Source organism: Rhodnius prolixus, unplaced genomic scaffold, assembly GCF_049639745.1.
Source record: "Rhodnius prolixus isolate KJV_2025 unplaced genomic scaffold, Rpr scaffold_3, whole genome shotgun sequence".
NCBI classification, from domain to species: Eukaryota; Metazoa; Arthropoda; class Insecta; order Hemiptera; family Reduviidae; genus Rhodnius; species Rhodnius prolixus.
This window is the reverse complement of record NW_027411603.1, coordinates 36,545,464-36,564,589: the sequence shown is the minus strand read 5'-3', so window position 1 is coordinate 36,564,589 and position 19,126 is coordinate 36,545,464. Positions and strand designations below refer to the sequence as shown.

Genomic DNA, 19,126 nt, shown 5'->3' with positions numbered 1-19,126 from the left:
GAACAATTATAAGACTGACTACCTTTTATATGAACGATCCCGAAATACAGTTCTTGCCCTTGTTCTAGGCTCCAATGCGTAATGAGCAGCAAGAACGTTCTAAGAACAATTATAAGACTGACTACCTTTTACATGAACAGTCCCGAAATACAGTTCTTGCCCTTGTTCTAGGCTCCAGTTCGTTTAATGTAAACAGAACAAAGTTTGCAAGGAAATCGGCTGTACGAGTTCCTTACCATATACTACGAGTACGTATATGGTGTGTAGAAAAAGTGATGTTAGAAAAACCTATCTTTCAGAGATTATGGGAAGGTTCAAAATATATTTGATATTCAACTATTTGGCTCTTTTATTCCCTAAATGCTTTGATGGGTCAATATTTGAAAAGCAACAAGAGTGAGATCTACTGCCACGATTGATGGAGCATTTATTTAAACTGTTAAGATATATCTCAATTACTTTCTTTGGAAATGAGGTGCTCAGTTGGTTTGGATCAGTTATGAGTTAGCCTCTTACACAGAGATAAACAGTGTTATTATTGTTGACAGTAGTAAAAATAAGTGGCTAATGTGGGTCGTGGCGGAAGTTCTTGTTAGCCATTCAGTCCAATTAAACCAAGTGAGAACCAGTCAGTCATTGTACCCGACCGTTCTAACTAAACTCATTTCCTGACAACAAGTGCAGCAAACAAACATGTTCTTGGTCAAAGTGACAATAGCAAACTGTTTAAAAAACTGTGATCAGAATATGTTCTTGTTTTTTTTTACTCCCCCCCTTAATCTAATTAAATTTTGTCAATTTTTTTTTGCAGTTTTCTCTGGAATTTCATCTTGAGAAAAAAATCCCAAATTTGGATTTGGATTATTTATATTTTTGTGCATATTTATGTTTATATTTGGGTATAATGTGAACTCAAACATGAGTATACTGTTAAGGGAACTGTTTCCGTTTTCGTTGCTCTAAGGTTCATGCCACAAAATCCATCAACGGGATGTGCGAAATGTGATTATCGTGTGTATAATGGTGGCTGCGATCATCAAAGTATATTGTGCTCTACTTACTGATGCTAGATGAAATTAGACTAGGGGTCGGCAACCCGCGGCTCTTTTATCCAAATTTTGTGGCTCTTCAGCCTGTCCGAAAGCAATTTTATTGAAATAAATGAAAATTTCATTTATTAAAGTAAAGATATTTTCTCAAAAAGAATTTTAAATGTGATAGGTTTGAAATTGAATAGAATTATTTTAAAATACAGTAAGTAATTATAAAAGACTGCCGCCATTTTCATTCAAATACAGGTTTAGTTATTATTTATTCGTTCATTTACTTTGCAATATGTGAAAATAAATATATAAAATTGTCAAAGTTGGGTGTTTTTCAATGTTACGCTTTTTCGTGCAGTATTTGACGATTAACCCTTTTATCACTGTCCTACCGGACAGCTTTAAAACATTTAAATGTTATTGATTATCATAAAATAATAAATTGTGAATACAAATTGATCTACAGAGTTTGTTTACACTATCATCCTTGCGGCTCTCTACTTAAAATAGGTTGCCTACCCCTGAACCAGACCCCGTAGATATCTAAGCAAACCCAGAGTCTTATTGTGGTTTTATGGAGATTTAATATTAACTAGCAGCTGTTAATTTCGTTTGTTTCTAAATTATGTTTGGCTAATGCCATTGTAGTCATTTAGGGGTCGTATTGGTGTTTTCTCGAGAGTTTTCTGAGTTGACAGTACTCCGTCTGGATTATCCCTGGGATTTCCACCTCCATCTCCTCGCAGCGAGGCACGTCACACCCTGAATTCTTTCCAGCAGTTCTATTTGATTTCTAAGATCAAAGACTCTCCAGTAAAGAGGATAGGGTAGCCGTAAATGAAGTATTATTTCTCTAGTTTTCCTTGAATTCCTTTCTCTGTCGAGATTTACCAAAATTAGTTCATCCGCCACATAATAAAAGTTTCGGAATGTTCTAAAGACATTTCAGGGATCGGGGAGTTGGAGTGATTACGAAAAAATCACTCAATAGCTCCAATTCTTGCTCCCAATTCTTCCTCGGAGAATATATATCGCATCAACACCTAGTAGCCACTCAGGCAATCTTGAGAACCCGCAGGTTTCAAAAGCCAAAACGTCCTTCCCTCAAAGGAAGGATACACCTGTTTCACCACCTGACATTGTCTAAGGCTCTCTGGCTTGGTCAAAAGGCTTCCAATATTTTTACATCAGATAGGTGTAACACTTAGGTCTCGGTACCTGGATGAAAAAGGTTTTAGTAGAGTGTTTAGCTTTTGAAATCTCGAAATATAGTCAATTCGCCAGTTTCACTTAACTTTTACTTTTCAAGATCAGTTGGTTATCCCAAGAAGCTAGATTCTTAGGTAGATGTGTCCACTCTCTCATCTTATAGTGTATCTACATGAGTAGATTCACTTAAGGCCTTGAGCCGCACCTCAGCATGTACATACTCATGTTTTTACATCATTAACCATTCTACGACTTACTTGCAGCAGAGATATTAGAAAGCACCCCATAACTTTGGGGCCAGTGCGTGCGTGCAAAGGTGGTAAAATGTTTATCGTTGTATGGTTGTCGAATCAGTTTCGATTCTGCTTGTCTCCTATGTCCCTCACAGCTCTCAATTTCAATCTCTCTCCGTCTCACTTCCAAACACAGGCACAGCTCACAAGCACAAAGAAAAGTGATACATGTATGTAAAGGGATTGTGAGTTAGTGTGAGACTGTATTGTACATACAGTTTGCGAGTGTGTTAGCCGGAACACAGTGGGGTGGAGTTGCTGCGAACACGCAGGCTCCTGACTCTCCCACACCTCGGCTCCTTCAACCACTCTCCGCCACTCCAGGACCTCACCATAGCTCCAATCCACATCTAGAATTTTCAGTCCAACTTCGGAGTCCGGACCGTTCCGTCCGTTTATCAATCGTATTACAAAATAAAAAATATATATCGTTTTATTCATTTTATTTTCGTTATTAATTTTTTTTTTAAAAAATTTTATTCAGCAATTATTTGTTTTGACAGTTTACTATAGCCGTGCATCACAATGATCGCCACACCTGACAGGTAAAAATAAAACGGATTTTTCTTTTGAATTTTCTTTTAATGGTGCGGTGGTGGGTTTATTGTTTTAAATTGCAGTTAAATAAAAAGTGAATAAAACAAAATCTTTTTAAAAAATTTACTAGATTTTAAGTTGTTTCTTTCCTTCATCCAAAAAAAAGAAAATTAACGCAAATCTATAAGTTTCGTGTTTAATTAATTTTTCGCCTCAATTTCGGCTGGATTTAATGAAAAAAAGACATCGCTTATGTTACTAAATTTATGATTTTACTACCTAATTTTAAATATTGGCAAGCGTTCTAACAGAGTTTACGTTTGACCTAGAAAAGGTATGAATGCTAATTTTGTCAAGTTTTCTGTTTAGATTTAATCTTTTTTCATTCATTTATTTAAATATCTTTCAACCTTTCAATCACTTATTGAGAATCTTAATGGCCCCCCTTTAGACTGACCCACTTTAAAAAAAAAATCATCTTCGATTTTGTCCTACTGCAAAGAAAGTAAATAAAACCCTCGACCTAGTGGTCTTCCAATTTCCTTCTTCCTTGTAAGTTTACGACTGCAAAAACCCTGTTATTAGAAAAGACCCCCTGCGGTCTTTTTTTGTCCTTTTATACATCAGCGGAATTCTGTCAGAGTTTAAGATATACGTAGGATTGTATCATCTGGTAGACCAAGGTTTAACCTTCTTGCTCCTTTTTTTTTTTTTTGTTTTTTTTTTTTGGCATTGGCTTCCGCCATACAGCCAGCATCGTCTAGGTGCTTATCACTAGAATATCACTCACTCTCCGTTCTTACCTACAAATACATTCGCTTCACACATTCATCATTCTACTATATACCGCTATTTACATAAACTACTGCTAATGGATGGAGCAGTACTCTGTGCTCCTGCCATCCTTCTCGCTTAACCAAAATTAAAATCACGTAATCCTTCTCTAAGCATTTTGTTCCATTCATTCTAATTCGGCTATAGCTTCTAGATACATTCATATTTCATTGCTAGCTCTGCTATCGACTTAAGCACATAACTGTTGGTGGAGAATATAATGTCTTCGTAGCGAAATGGTGCATCTAAATACCTGTATATATCGTTGCTCCTTTTTATTTTCAATATTATTTTGTGAACAATTTTTTCCCAGCTTAGTTCTTTGATTTGCCAATTTTTATCTATGAATAGTATTCTTTAATGTTCCTATTTCCAAAAGTTTTTCGACTAAAGCCGGTAATATATAATTTAAAATTAAAAAAGCGAAATTTTCGACAAAATCTTTTTATGAATAGCTTTTCTATTATAATATTAAATAGATTCTGTTAATTATTATTATTATTGCTACTTAAATGTTATTTATAATAACATTGAATTATTATTGCACTTATGCTTTAATAAAACAATATCTAATTAAGACCAAACTTAGATGACTTTGTTTGTTAACAACATATTTGTTTTACATAAAATTAATTATTTGGATTAAACAATATTTTAAATTAAATTGCCTTTTATTGTGCATTTTACTGTTTGTTAATAACGAAAGTTGTAATTAATAAACAATTATTATAAATTGTTGTTCATTCTTTTTGGTGACTGATTCATAGTTTCCAATAGGATGAAAAAATAATTGCCATTTCAGTCGAGTAAAATTTATTTTGCCGAGCTAGGTATTTTTGTAAATTTCGTTATATTATACAGATTCATTTTAATAGAATCATTGTTAACAATCTGTAAATATGTTCCACAGCCCTGAAGTCCCTAGGTCGAAAGCTCGGCAAAATAAATTTTACTCGACTGAAATGGCAATTATTTTTTCATCCTATTGAAATTATTATAAAAATATTTTATAGCTTATAACTTTCTTTAAATTGTGAATGAATGTTAAATCTTTTGAAACTTGCTTTGCTAAATAAATTATTTTACTCTTAAATTCGAAAAATGTTTCCTTAGAAGAAATTGATGGATAGCTGTTAATAAGTTTGCCAATTTTTCTATTACATTTCCGTTAATTCTTTACTAGGATAAGCTGTGAGACATGAGTTTTAGGTTAATCATTGTTTGGGAAAAGATTCTATGGTCAAAATGTGAATGACTTTTGCTCTCCATTTTGTGAATTATTTAAGCATTCTTGCTTACAGTAAATTTTTATTGCAATTTTGCCGTAACATCTGTTACAAGTAGTTAGTTTTCAAGTTTCAGCTCGCCTTGTATATGAGGCATATTATCAGGCAATTAATTAAGAGACCCAATTTTTGTTGTCCATCATGTAACAACATTACATTGATGTTTTTCTACTGAAAGTTATCCTTTTATGTGTTTTTTCGAAATGTTTTCCTTGACTTGATTCCAATAGTGTTCGGTTAAATGTTAGTTTTTAATAGTTATCTCATGAAATAACATTCACTTCTTTTTATTATCTCTAAATTTCCAATAAAAATAATTTTACCAATGGAATTTATCGCACATAAAATGTTTTTTTATTATTATTATTGTTTAATTATGTTTTTAGAACTTTGCGAAACAAATTCTTAATCAGGTAGTCTCGACAGTTAATTGAAGATATTTTTTTAATTATTATTATTGTTTAATTATGTTTTTAGAACTTTGCGAAACAAATTCTTAATCAGGTAGTCTCGATAGTTAATTGAAGATATTTTTTTAATTATTATTATTGTTTAATTATGTTTTTAGAACTTTGCGAAACAAATTCTTAATCAGGTAGTCTCGATAGTTAATTGAAGATATTTTTTTAATTATTATTATTGTTTAATTATGTTTTTAGAACTTTGCGAAACAAATTCTTAATCAGGTAGTCTCGATAGTTAATTGAAGATATTTTTTTAATTATTATTATTGTTTAATTATGTTTTTAGAACTTTGCGAAACAAATTCTTAATCAGATAGTCTCGATAGTTAATTGAAGATATTTTTTCGCTTGGTTTCAAGGTTCTTCAATTCTACTTAGCGGAATGCATTAGCTGGTATGACTTAGAACATTACACTTAGTACAGAAATGTGAAAGGAAAGCAATTAAGTGCATAGCAAACCGCTTTGGTGTTATTGTTCTTTCAAAATTATTTGTAGCCATTAATTATTGCATTAAAACAATTTTTTAAGCTAATTATTCCATCAAAAATTAGTGACCAATAGATGATTATTTTTTTTACTTTAACCAGCCGGCACTTCCTTGCCTTGACCCAGTACGACGAACATGGACAATCACTTAACCAGGAACTCCTCATTTACTTCCTAAAATGACACAACAATTTTTTAAAAACGCTACTAACTACTGGCGTCTCAATTATCAGACGTTAAAAACTCACAATAATAACAACAAAGAACTAATAATAAGTGCTACTGAAAATGAATCGATTTACGGACTCGAAATGTAAGGTTCTACCAAGTAGTGCTGCTCGAGACCGAGACGAGGCGAGACTTTATGCAGTCTCGATCTCGGTCTCGGTCGCTCAAGTCTCGGTCTCGGTTTTTTGAATTTTTGTTTAAGTATTAAAAGCGGTTTGCTATTAATAATCTTTTCAAAAAATGTTATTTTTTTCTAATAATTATTTTAATTTATATATTGGTAATGAAAATGTGTGTAAAAGAAGACAACTACTTACACTTCAATGCATCATATATTACTATTACTGTTATATATCTTTATATAATTTCAAAAAGATGTTAAAAACGCGCCAAATGAAAGACCCAAATAACATATCTGCCTGCTATAACAAGTCGATTCGTGAAATAAAAAATACACCTCCCAACAAACTTCCCGCTCCATTAATTATGGCTGTTGGTGAAGATAAAGAATCTGATGATTCACCTTTTGACGACGACGACGACTGCATCAATATTTTTGCACCATTTGCTCAAAAATCAGCAACTATCACCGAAGCATGGAAGACAGAAATAATTAATTACACCAAATTAGACCAAGCACCAGTAGACGTTGACATTTTAGAATGGTGGAAAACACTTGAGAATTCCTTCAAAAATTTGTCTAGAATGGCGAAAGATATTTTTAGTATCTGTGCAACTTCAGTGCCATCGGAAAGATTATTTTCGCAAGCTGCGATGATAATGACCAATAGAAGATCTTCTCTAACTTCTGACTCAGTAAAAGCTCTTTTATGTATCAATGCTTGGGCAAAGTGTATCTTAAAAACGAAAATTTGTGGCAATATTTTTTAGGTGCATAGATAGTCTTTTTTTTCAAATTCACTAATTCCAAAATTCTAAAATATAATTCAAATAATATATAAGTTCAAAGTATTAGATTATTAATAGTGAAATTTATGAAATTGAATGAGTGAATGATATGAATAGTGAAATTTAGTGAATTTATGTAAAAATTATGTAATTCGAAGGGGGCCGCCACGGTAGCCGAGCGGTGCGAGACCTGCGAAGCTAATGTGTATTGTGGTACTGGGTTCGATTCCCGGTCTTAGGCCTTGGATTTTATTTAATGGTTAATATGAGAAATTTACAGTAAAGTATGTTTGCTAGTCGCCTCCGTCCACGACACCTAATTGGTAGTTGGACGTAAAGCCCCGCCTGAAAAAATAGGCGATTACTTTACTTTGCTTACTTATGTAATTCGAAGTCAAATAGATGTAGTAATATTGAACATATATAATAAAATCGTATCTTTTAATAATTAATTCAATACCCGTAATGATTATTTATTAATAAAGAACACAATTTTATCATTTTGTAGCTAAAAATTAATATTTGAAAAACCGAGACGAGACCGAGATTTCTCGACGAGACCGAGATTTCTCGACGAGACCGAGATTTCTCGACGAGACCGAGATTTCTCGACGAGATATATATCATGTCTCGATCTCGGTTGTTCAAGTCTCGTCTCGGTCTCGGTCTCGGTACCGAGACCGAGATTTGTCTCGTTTCTCGTGCAGCACTACTACCAAGTGTTTCGACATTTACCGATTCCTAAACACTACAGTAGAAAAATTGTTCGCTCTATAGCCAATGCCCCAAACTATGTCTCTTATAGTATTTTCTTGATGTTTTAAAAATCCCTTTCACTCAAGATTTAATCAGGGTGCGATAAATTTCAATTAAGCCCCTCTACTAATCGCAATCCCAAATTTGGGATACAATTACAATTCTCTTTTGAAACAAAATGCGATTTAAAAACCCTTTTGATTTTTTATTTTTTCTAAATTAAAAGGTACTGCTGTTATATTTTTTACACATTTGACTTTAGGTGTTACCACAAGACAACAGCTTCTTACCTTTAGCGGATTCTTTCTAGGCTAGCTGCTTCCTCTTCTTCTGGTCTCAACTTCTTCTAAGTGTACTTCGTCCCCATATCCTGTAACTTTATTACATTTCCGTTCTTTCACAGCTTCTGCACTACTAGTTTTTCAAATTTCTTTTCAGTGGCTTCCCTTGTTATCTTTTTCTTCTGTGGTACTGCATCTGTATCATTTTCATATGTTTTCTCTCCTTCAGTTTTAGTGCCTTCGGTAGTACTTTCTATTTCTTTATTTTCTTCTTGTTTTGACTTTTATTCCATCGCTTTCGTTTACCTTTGTTTCGGTTTGAACCTTTTTTAGCTTTACGTTGCCTATGATTATTACTGCTAGAACTTCATACCAGACAATCTCTTCACTTTCTTTTTCTGAAGGCGTTGCTGCCTTCGCATCTTCCACCAATTTTATATAATTATCTCTGCCGTGAAAGATATTGTTTCTTTCGTTAACACTTCATGTAGTTTGTTCGTCAATTTCGTTGGCAGTCCGTGGTGCGCGGTTTATATAAATTAGTAATTCTTATTCCTGAATTCTGGCACTTTATTTTAAAAATGTACGAGGGTCGTTTGAAAAGTCCGTGCAAAGTGAGAGAGATAGCACCACTGGCGCGTATCGAGGTTATGTTTAGTTAGTAGCATCTCTTGGAAGAACACACACCAAGTTTCAGCCAGATCGGTCTATTTCTTTGTGTTTGGCATTCGTTTGAATCGAGGAAGTCGAGTGATTTTCAAAAAATGGACGAAAAAGAATTTCGTGTGTTGATTAAACACTACTTTATGAAAGGCAAAACGCCTCAGGAGACTAAAGAGAAGCTTGATAAACATTATGGTGACTCTGCACCTTCGATTAGAACAGTTTATAAGTGGTTTCAAAATTTTCGGAGTGGCCATATGGGCACAAGTGACGCTGAACGTTCTGGACGCCCTGTTGAGGTTACTACTCCAAAAATCATTGATAAAATCCATGATATGGTGATGGATGACAGAAGAGTGAAGGTGCGTGAGATTGCTAGTGCTGTGGGCATCTCGAATGAACGGGTACATAATATTTTGCATCAACATTTGGACATGACAAAGCTATCCGCAAGATGGGTGCCGCGATTGCTCACGCTTGACCAAAAACGAAATCGTGTGAAGTGTTACAAGGACGGTTTGCAGCTGTTCCAGAAGAATCCGCAGGACTTTAAGCGTCGTTTCGTCACTGTGGATGAAACATGGATGAAACATCACTACACTCCTGAGACCAAATAACAATCTAAACAATGGGTTACCAAGGGGAAATGTGCGCCAAAAAAGGCGAAGACCGTTCCTTCGGCCGGAAAGATTATGGCGACTGTCTTTTGGGATTCGCAAGGAATAATCCTCATCGACTATCTGGAAAAGGGTAAAACTATTAAAGGTGCATATTATTAATCGTTATTGGACCGTTTGAAAACCGAGCTGCAAGAAAAACGCCCACGATTGGCCCACAAAAAAGTCCTTTTCCATTCCGACAACGCACCAGCTCACACCTCAGCTGTTGTGGTCGCAAAATTAATGGAAATAGGGTTCCAACTCGTTTCACATCCCCCCTATTCTCCAGACTTGGCTCCCTCGGACTACTATTTGTTCCCCAATATGAAGAAATGGCTGGCGGGAAAAAGATTTTATTCAAACGAGGAGGTGATTGCAGAAACGAATGGCTATTTTTCAGACTTGGACAAATCCTATTATTCGGAAGGGATCAACAAACTAGAGCAGCGTTGGACGAAGTGTATAAGCCTAAAAGGAGACTATGTTGAAAAATAAAAAAGGTTTACCCCAAAAAATTAAGTAGTTTTTATTTTTGCACGGACTTTTTAAACGACCCTCGCAGTTCTTTTCGATGGTAGAATTTCATTACCTACTCTTTATTACAATATAAACACAATTAATCCTTTATAAAACATAAGTCACGCAATTACCCTTTGATTTTAATATAGCCAAAATCAACGCTATTTTTGTAATTTTTACTTTTTGTGTAGACTTTAAAGTCAATTGATGTTTTCCTTATTAAAGAAGAAACATTTATATTTATTCGTTTTCTTTTTTATTTTATTGTGCAACACGGATTGGTCGCTTCTCCTTCTACTGATCTATGTGCCTTCTTTATCAGACCTTATATCGTACTTAGTTGACATACTGCAAAATACTGTTAGTGCTAATGTTGTAAGAAATCCGAGATAATACAGACCTTGAATGCACATGCAATATTTAAAGAATTCTAGAAATTTAAGTGCAACTAACAGATTGAAATAGATAACATGGTATTAGTATAATTCAGATAATTTTAGTAAATAGTATTTTTAGTGTTTTGATCCGAAGAATATAGAAATTTAATAAAAAGAGGATTGCTCTCACTTAAGTTGTCCCTATATTGGGTTATAAGTTCGGTTTGAAATTGTTTTTACTACATGACAAATATATGGCTGCAATAATGGCAGGATTTGGTTTATTGTCAGTGATAAACACCCTAAATAAGTGTATTTTAGTGAGCGTTGGGTTTCTTTTCAATCTAATATGGTTTAACTAGGGTTTAACGACCTAGTTATTGCTTGCCTTTCGGTATTAGAACTGAATTTAATCAATAGCTCTTGCTTTTCGTGTGTAAACCAAAAACAAGTTATGCTGTTTACCGATTACTGAATCTATCTGAATTCTAGTTGTTCCACGTCATTTGGGATATCTATTTAACACAATGGGATAGATGTTTTTTCTAATGTTTAGTAGTTTTAGTAGATCTAAGCTATTTATTGATCACTGATTAGCTATTTATCGATATATGTTCAAATTATACAGTAGTTCTGTCTAGATGGCTGTGTATGTCATATATGTATGCTAAAACTAAGGTAACAAAAGGGACGGGACCTTTACCCCACGGCAACGCTGTCACAATAGGCCTATTGTGCTTCTCCTTTGGATCTAGTAGACGAAACCTTCTCTAGTAAAGAGATGGAGGACTTTCCATAATAGTTCTTTTTGCGCTACTACCTCCTTTGGTCTCAATGATCCAAAGATATCGTAGCGCAAGCGAACAGCAGGTGAGGGGCCGTTTCCTCCTCTTCCTGACGTAATCTGCACAACGGTCCCGGGCTAATAAACCCCACCTTGTACAGGTTCTTTCTGAACCTGCCGTGCCCCTGTGAATAGGCCTGTAATCAGAGTAATCTGATTTCTGCCCAAGCCCAAAGTCTCTTTGGTTCTTTATTTACACAGCAAGGGCATAACACTCTTGCCATGTTTGACCCCAGGAAGAGTCACCCAGTTCTTTTCATGTTCTCTCCAGATCCGTCACTGGGAGTCACAGCACCCTTGGTGATCCCCAGGATAAGGTTCCGGGCTAACAAAAGGAGTGTTAGCTCCGTTCCTGGCCAGCAGATCGGCTATTCCATTCCCCCTTGATCCCACATGGCCCGGCACCCATTCCAGCCAAACTTTATTGTGCCTAGCCAGTTGTTCCTGGGGCTTTTTACATTCCCAAACCAGGGAAGAGGTAGTTCTGAAGGTAGTAAGTGCCTTCAATGCAGTTTGGCTGCCCGAAAAAATGCGAATCTCCCTATTTCTAAGATCCATTCGCAGCTATTCCTCAGCACAAATTTTGATAGCAGTATGTAGGCTAACCATAAGTGCATTTTTTTCTTTTTGTGCAAGTGAACATAGCTTTTTTAAGTTCACCCACTTCATCTTATCACTGGATATATGTTCTATATAGTGTATTCATATTACTCGGGATGTAATAATATTAAAGTCACTGGAATAACTTTTGTACGACTCGCATTATTCTTCAGCCATGTATATAACCGCACTCTTCCACGTGTATACATCTACAATCCACTGCACACCCTCTCTTAGGGCCGCTATTTTAAATCACAATGTGGCCAGTTACTCACCGTTCACTCTGCTCTACATTACTCAGGGACCTGTTGAACACACACGCGAACACACCTATGCTTTATTCCCACATTTATTTTTTATTTTTGCCTTCTTCCGGCCAATCTTTTTCATTTATTTGGTATGTCATAAAATCCACATTACATTTCCGTTTCACCCTTCTTGTACCTCTTTCAGAGTTGATTATGCCGTAGCCTAGTTTCGGCTAACATGTCAGTTACTGTGTTTGCCTACTATTATGTGTTCTATTATTTAACAGCACTGTACATTTATGAAGGTACTGATTCTCGCAGTCCCTTTGGGCATCCCCTCTTTCATTCCTTATCTTCTATCCCTTCGAATGAAAAATTAAAACAAGTTCTTTTTTATCCTGTAATTTAGGTGACAAAAATTTCACTTCTTTTTATGTATACATTAAATTATATCGCGAAGTTGTATAGAGTCAAATTTTTGAAAATGTACTTTTACCTAAAACAAAAAAAATCCGAGTAAACGGTGAAAAAACGGAGGCAATATTTTCATTGTCCAATACTGTACACCCGGCTCCAGTTCAAAGGTCTTTTTAGTGCCGGGCTACGTGAGATATCTACGAGTTCCTGTGGATCGGTAGCCTAAACACACCTCCCTAAGAAAGGCAGACAACTATACGAGCTTCTCTTCTCCAGGTACACCGCAGGAGAAGAATAAGTTCTTGCTCTAGGTACGTCTGTCTATATTGCTAGTATGCATATTCAAGACTGCAGATGGTCTGTCTTGTTTAAACCAACATTTCCAATAACCTAGATAACCCAAATTTGGGTTAATCCAATTTACATAGATCCAGTCACGGATTCACCGCGTAGATCCGGGTTATATGAAAAGTGCAATACTAATATTGTGGAGAGAAATAGGGTGATAATCTAGCGGAGTAATTCTCCGCATTTAGGCGCCACGGTAGCCGAGCGGTTAGAGGCGAGACCTGCAAAGCTAAGATGTATTGTGGGTACTGGGTTCGATTCCCGGTCTTTAGGCCTTGGAATTTATTTAATGGTTAATATAAGAAATTTACAGTAAAGTATGTTTGCTCCGTCCACGACACCTAATTGGTAGTTGGACGTAAAGCCCGCCTGAAAAAAATAGGCAATTACTTTACTTTTTTACTTTTACTTTAATTCTCCGCATTTCCTGAGCCTTAAAAAAACCCTCATTCTACAGAAAGATTGGTGACTGTACTTGATGGCAGGTGCAGTCACAGAAGGGTGAAAAAGCGCCTTATTTATTTTTAATTTTAATTAAAATATTAATTTTTCCCATCATTCAAGGTGTTTGATATTAATCATTCAAAAAAGCTACAAAGCTAGAGGTTGTAATTGGGTTAATAATTGGTAAATGTTAAATATACTTGAATAAATAGATTTAAGAAAACAACTATGAGCGTATTTACTTGATATAAAATCAAACAAACCATGGGTTACATTATTTTCTTTACAATCATTGTAACAATTAATAGAACAACAAAATAACACGTTTTCAAAAAATGGAAATGCATAAATAACTGACGAATGTTTTTTTGGAAAAAAAGAAAATCGTTTTTCCTAATGCGAAGATTTTCAGTAGAAAAACGATAAAGTCAAGTATTCATATAGTTTTCTAATACTATTAAAACATTAAACATTGCTATATCATTCTCCGAGATCTATGTTTTCTTACCGACGACACAAGGACGTGCGTGTGGGTAAAACAATGTTATTGTGGGTCGAAAAGGTCACGTTCTAATAACGGGATATTATCAGTAATCAAACCTGTATCAGTAATTATTGTATCCATGTTAATTTTCTTCCCAGTAATGTACTCTTTTTTAACTGTTACTAAAGTTGTGGGAAATATTGATAATGAAAAGATGTTTATTTTGTTATTTTGAATTGATGAACGTGGAACCCAAAAAACGGGTATAATAATTAAAAATTAAAAAGATTCTACAGTTTCCTGTTTTTTTGGACTTTACTGAAAAGCATTAAGTCTCAAGTTTGCATTGTGTAACCTTCTTTACTGATTGTAGTCAATAATGTAACTTAAGTCAGTTTAAAGACCAAGATATCCAGTCATCGAGTCATTTCAATGTAGTTGAACAGTTTTTGGGCTCTTGAACGTACGATTCAATTTTTTATTCTCGAGTCGTTTAACATTGTGGCTCTTATTCCTTTTAGAATTGTAAAAATCGATTTACTTGATATTTTTCATTTGAAACCTTGAATTACTAAATTTGATCTAGTATTTGTTATTTTAGTCTTAGTATATTTTATTTCGGAACGAAATAATCTTGTTGCATTGTATAATAGTTGCAAGAAATCTGTTAGTTTTATTAAATTTTTAGGATTCATTTAAACCAAATTTATATTTGTAGGAAAAAATAAACCACTTTAATGTGGAACAAAGGGATTGATATTTCTCACAAATTTTCAAAATACCTCGAACAAATGATCCACTCATTTCCTGCTCTCAAACTTTTGGTGTTTTTCACATTTGACTTATGTCGGAAAATCTAATTCTAGTGATTCTCATTAAATTCATTTTTTTTTATTAACAAATTGCAAAATGTTCCGTTTTAACAGAAATTCTTCGAGGGTTGACATTTTCAAATGCCCGAACAATGTGATGTTACTTAGTTTTTCGATTTTTTAGAGAAATAAAGCCTTTAGCATTTTTTTAAATAATTCAGAAATGATAAATGCATTATTTATTTTCCTTCATTCTTTTCATTCGCCATGAAGCAATGTGATTAATTTGCATCCTTGCTAGAAATCGATATTTTGTTCAAATGATCTGATCATAAACATGAAGTCGGATATATGATCGATACTTCCTTCAAACTTCCTATAGTTTTACATCTGAAGACTTTAAAAAACATAACTTTTTCAATAAATTGAGCTATTTATTCTTTTGTAAGGTTAGCTGATTCTATCTAAAAGCTTATTACCAAAATATGAAATTTGAAATATCAGCGATTTTCTTTTTGAGTTTTACTGATACACGCAGACAAACTCACAAAAACAGATCACCTTTTTTGGACATAGAGAATTTAATTTATTTTTAACAGAGAACCTGTAAATATTCTCGTAACCTGTAAATATTTACAATCGTAAATGCTCACCATTGTAAAACTTCTCTTATTAGTAAACAGAGAATTTTTTGTAAGAAAGTAAAAACAGGTAATATGATTTTTAATAGATTTAAAAATTAGCATTTTATTTTAATTGTAATTCTTGTAGCTTACATTTACAATTACGGGCATTTAATTTTGTAAACATTATATCTTCTTCCATGAACAAAGTTTGCTAGCGAAGTTGTTTTTTTGGTAGAAAGAAGATCATTTACATTACAATGGCGTTGTAATATGTCGTAAGTATTATCTTCCATTGTAGGACATACCATTAAAAGGCCTAGAAGATAGAGAGAAAGGTTATGTCAGCAAACGGGACAATACTGGTGACACTCTCCCTAATCCCTGGATAAATCCGTGGCCATTGTTCTAACCCAGGCTCCGTACCTTTCCCACTAATTTACAAATCCTTATTATTTACACGTACATGTATACATTTCTTTAGTTTGTACAAATTACTTATAAGTGACAATGTTACTAAGTAACAAGTTTAGAATGTTGCTCCATTTCAATGATAGGCAGGAGTCTCCGAATCTTCCTTATTAGAGGAAGATACTGGGGAGGTAGTGGAGAGGGGGGCACATTTGAACAGTTTTAATTTCTCGTCAAGTATTTAAAACATTTATTATTGGTAATTTTCTCCATATGGTGTGATAGACCTGTTGTATAATTGACAGAGTTTCCCTTCGTTTTCATTGTTTGTAAAGTCAGAATTGAGGAATGTTTTATTTTGTAAGGTGGAAGTAAAATTTTTGTTGCAGCTTTGGAAGTGTATTGTGAAGTTTCTAGTGGACAAGGTGTATGTTATTGTTAGTCCATATTGCCATTAGGAATTCGTATTTTTAAATCTAGTATTTACAAAAGTCCGCTTGCAAAAAGTGTTGGATATTATATTTTCTCTTATGGAAAAATGTAAAAAATCTAACAGATTTCTTGCAGCTTTAACAATGCAACAAGATTGATTTCCTTTAATATCACAGTTAAAATGTGCCCTACCGCCCTGAAGTTTGTGACTTTTTTTTTGTTTAATCGCAGAGAAGGGGAAAGTGGTCCGAACCTACATTAAGAAGCGCAACAAACCGAATATTTTGTTCAAACTTTCTAAACCCATCACACTTCGGCTACAACATCCCGAACTGAGTCATTCTTGATTTTTGAACTAGATTTCAGTGGTTTAAAAGAGAAAGTAATATATTAGTGAGAGAAATAAGTGATAGAAGGTAGATTCAGAGTAATTTCTTTCTATTTTATATTGTGTTGAAAGGTGCCCAACATTTTTAAATTAAAAAAGTATAGATATGTATGTAAAGTACTAACTGTTTATTGATATAGATCTGTTAAGAAGACTTGAAAGTTGTAGAAAACAAAATAAAAAGGTTCAATAATACGATTCTGAGCACTCTGTAACAGAAAATGTAAATTCTGTTCAAATGTGCCCCCTCTCCATTTCGCTTAGATGTCCGCCGTATCCAAAATTACCCTAGAAATATTTGTTTGAAGGTCCCGGAATCCAAAATGGTGTTTTTTTTGGTTTATGAAACGTGTGTTAAGCGTAAGGTTACACTCTGATAAGTCATACCTGGGCCGGGGCACTTACGTTTCCCGAAGTATCAAGTGAGTGCGCCAAGACTTATATAAACAGGCAGAGAACTCCTTCAGCTATAACGGGAGTTTTGTGCTCTAGTTGTGGACTTGAAGACAGGGCTCATAACTTGGTCGTACTGTTATATACTAAACCAAGTTCCACCTTCTTCTCCGAGAGGCTGTGTAGGCCCCTGGAACCCACTCTGGTAAGAGCGCTGGTGGCATCCACCCCACCAACTCGGCACATGGCCTCAGTTCCACTTACAGCGACAAATATACTCCAGGAGCACTGTTTGCCCTTCTCGGCCGTACAAAACCCACTCCATGCTCTTTACACCCATACATGTACAGCTAGAATTTCCCCTGGAATGGGTTATAACGATGTTTATGTAAGGTTTCACTCGAGCGACCCACTTCTTCTTCACAACCTCAGCTAACGCTACACACTTCTCTTTTCACCCTAGCATCCGCTTGCGCACAAAATTAGGTTGCTCCCGTTCCATATACCCTGAAATAAAGACCTGCCTTTTACCTGTAGAACTTGCCCGTTTTAAGTGTCCGTAAAAATTTCCTTCTCTTGCTAGAGCCCTGTTTAACAGTACTGCGTATATTCTTTATTGCAAATGGTTCTTTCCTGATTTAATCCCCATTACATCCTTTGGTAAAAGCTATGTGTTGCAATTGGGTGAAGTTTTCAATATCGATTTTTTGTCGTCAGAAATTCCCGTCACTTCTGTCGACACTGTCGCTCACTCTAGACAAGATCAATTCCTTCTTAAAGGTTAATATTTTGATGCTACACAGCATGCATCGTATCCTCCTCGTATTCAGATGAATTTAGGTGTTACTTTCTTTGCTAGAAACCAGAAGTATCTGAGGCAGTCCTCTGGACCACAAACTAAAGTTGTCTCTTGCAATCTCTTACAAATTTTGCAATCCTATTATCCGCAACCTAAATCTGCAACCTTTTATAAATAATTAATCCTTCTCCTCTTCGGCGGTACAGTCCTAAAAGGACCAGGGCCTCCTCAATCAAGGCTTTCCATTGAGCTCTATCAAGAGCCTTTAGTCTCCACCTTCGCACACCAATTTTCCTTTAAATCCCCCGCGACGTCATCTCATTCTTGGCCTACCTCTTATTCTGACTCCTCCGGGCCTTACATATAAAAGGCGGTTAGGGATTCTGTTGTCCACCATCTTCTCCACATGTCTTAACCAATTTAATCTTCCTTTTTTAATACATTGAACGATGTCTGCTTCTTCATAATGAGTTTGCAGCTCCAAGTTGGTGCGGATTTTCTATCCTCCTCCTTCGTTCCTACACTCTCAAGGCTGTCTGGCTCTGTTGGGTCAGAACCTAGCATTCGCTTCCATAAAGCACTACCGATCTTATCAGGGTCTTATATATGAGAAGCTTCGCTTTTCTAGAAAGGGATCTGAAATATAATATTTTCTTTAATGCGAACAGGCACATTGTTCTCTGCAGCAAGTCTCGCTTTTATGGCCACAAAAGTTTCATTCCTTTCTGTGACCAAAGGACCCCAAATATTTAAACGACTCGCACGACATAAATTCGCGTTTTCCCCAAGTCGAACATTTTCGGGTGTTCTTACTTGTTGCCAAGAGCTTCTCATATTTCTTGTCTTATCAGCATTTATCCTGAGACGTAGCTTTGCGGCTGCTTCTTCATATTCTTGAAGCGCTCCTGCGAGAGCCGAGGTAGTACGCGCCGTTATCAAAACATCGTCAGCATAAGCCATATGCTGAGTTAGTCTCAATCAATTAATACTTGCCTAAATAAGATACGAGTAGGTACTTCGTAACTTTACTATTCATTGGCTACAACTAAAAGTTTGCCATGCTTTAACTTTTTTTCTGAATTTCTCTTTTTTTAAAAAAGAAACAACAGAAGTTTAGGTACAGTATGAAAATGTAAAAACAAAACTTTTTCCAATTTAGGGCCGAGTTTAGTTAGGTTGTTCCAGCCCTTTCACATACGCTGGTTAAAGTTCTTTTTATTCATACAGTTTGTAGATTTTTAAAAGCTCTGAGTTAATGAAGCGATGCGTTGAGATGGTTAATAAATTCAAAATTAATTTTTTATATTATGTTTTTTGTTGAATGTTTCTTGTAGACT

At 35.0% G+C, this 19,126-nt stretch overlaps 1 protein-coding gene across 8 annotated transcripts in view; it reads left to right on the top strand.

The window, feature by feature from the left end:
- LOC141452433 (uncharacterized protein CG43867) overlaps positions 1 to 19,126 on the top strand; it is a 488,462-nt gene that overhangs the window by 330,702 nt on the left and 138,634 nt on the right. For 2 of the 8 annotated variants that reach the window (XM_074124584.1, XM_074124585.1), the window contains exon 1: positions 2,917 to 3,090. The exons of the other annotated variants lie outside the window; for them this stretch is intronic. The gene's annotated coding sequence lies outside the window, so the exon portion shown is untranslated. Of the gene's footprint in view, positions 1 to 2,916; positions 3,091 to 19,126 lie in introns of those variants that run through there. 8 annotated transcript variants of the gene reach the window in all.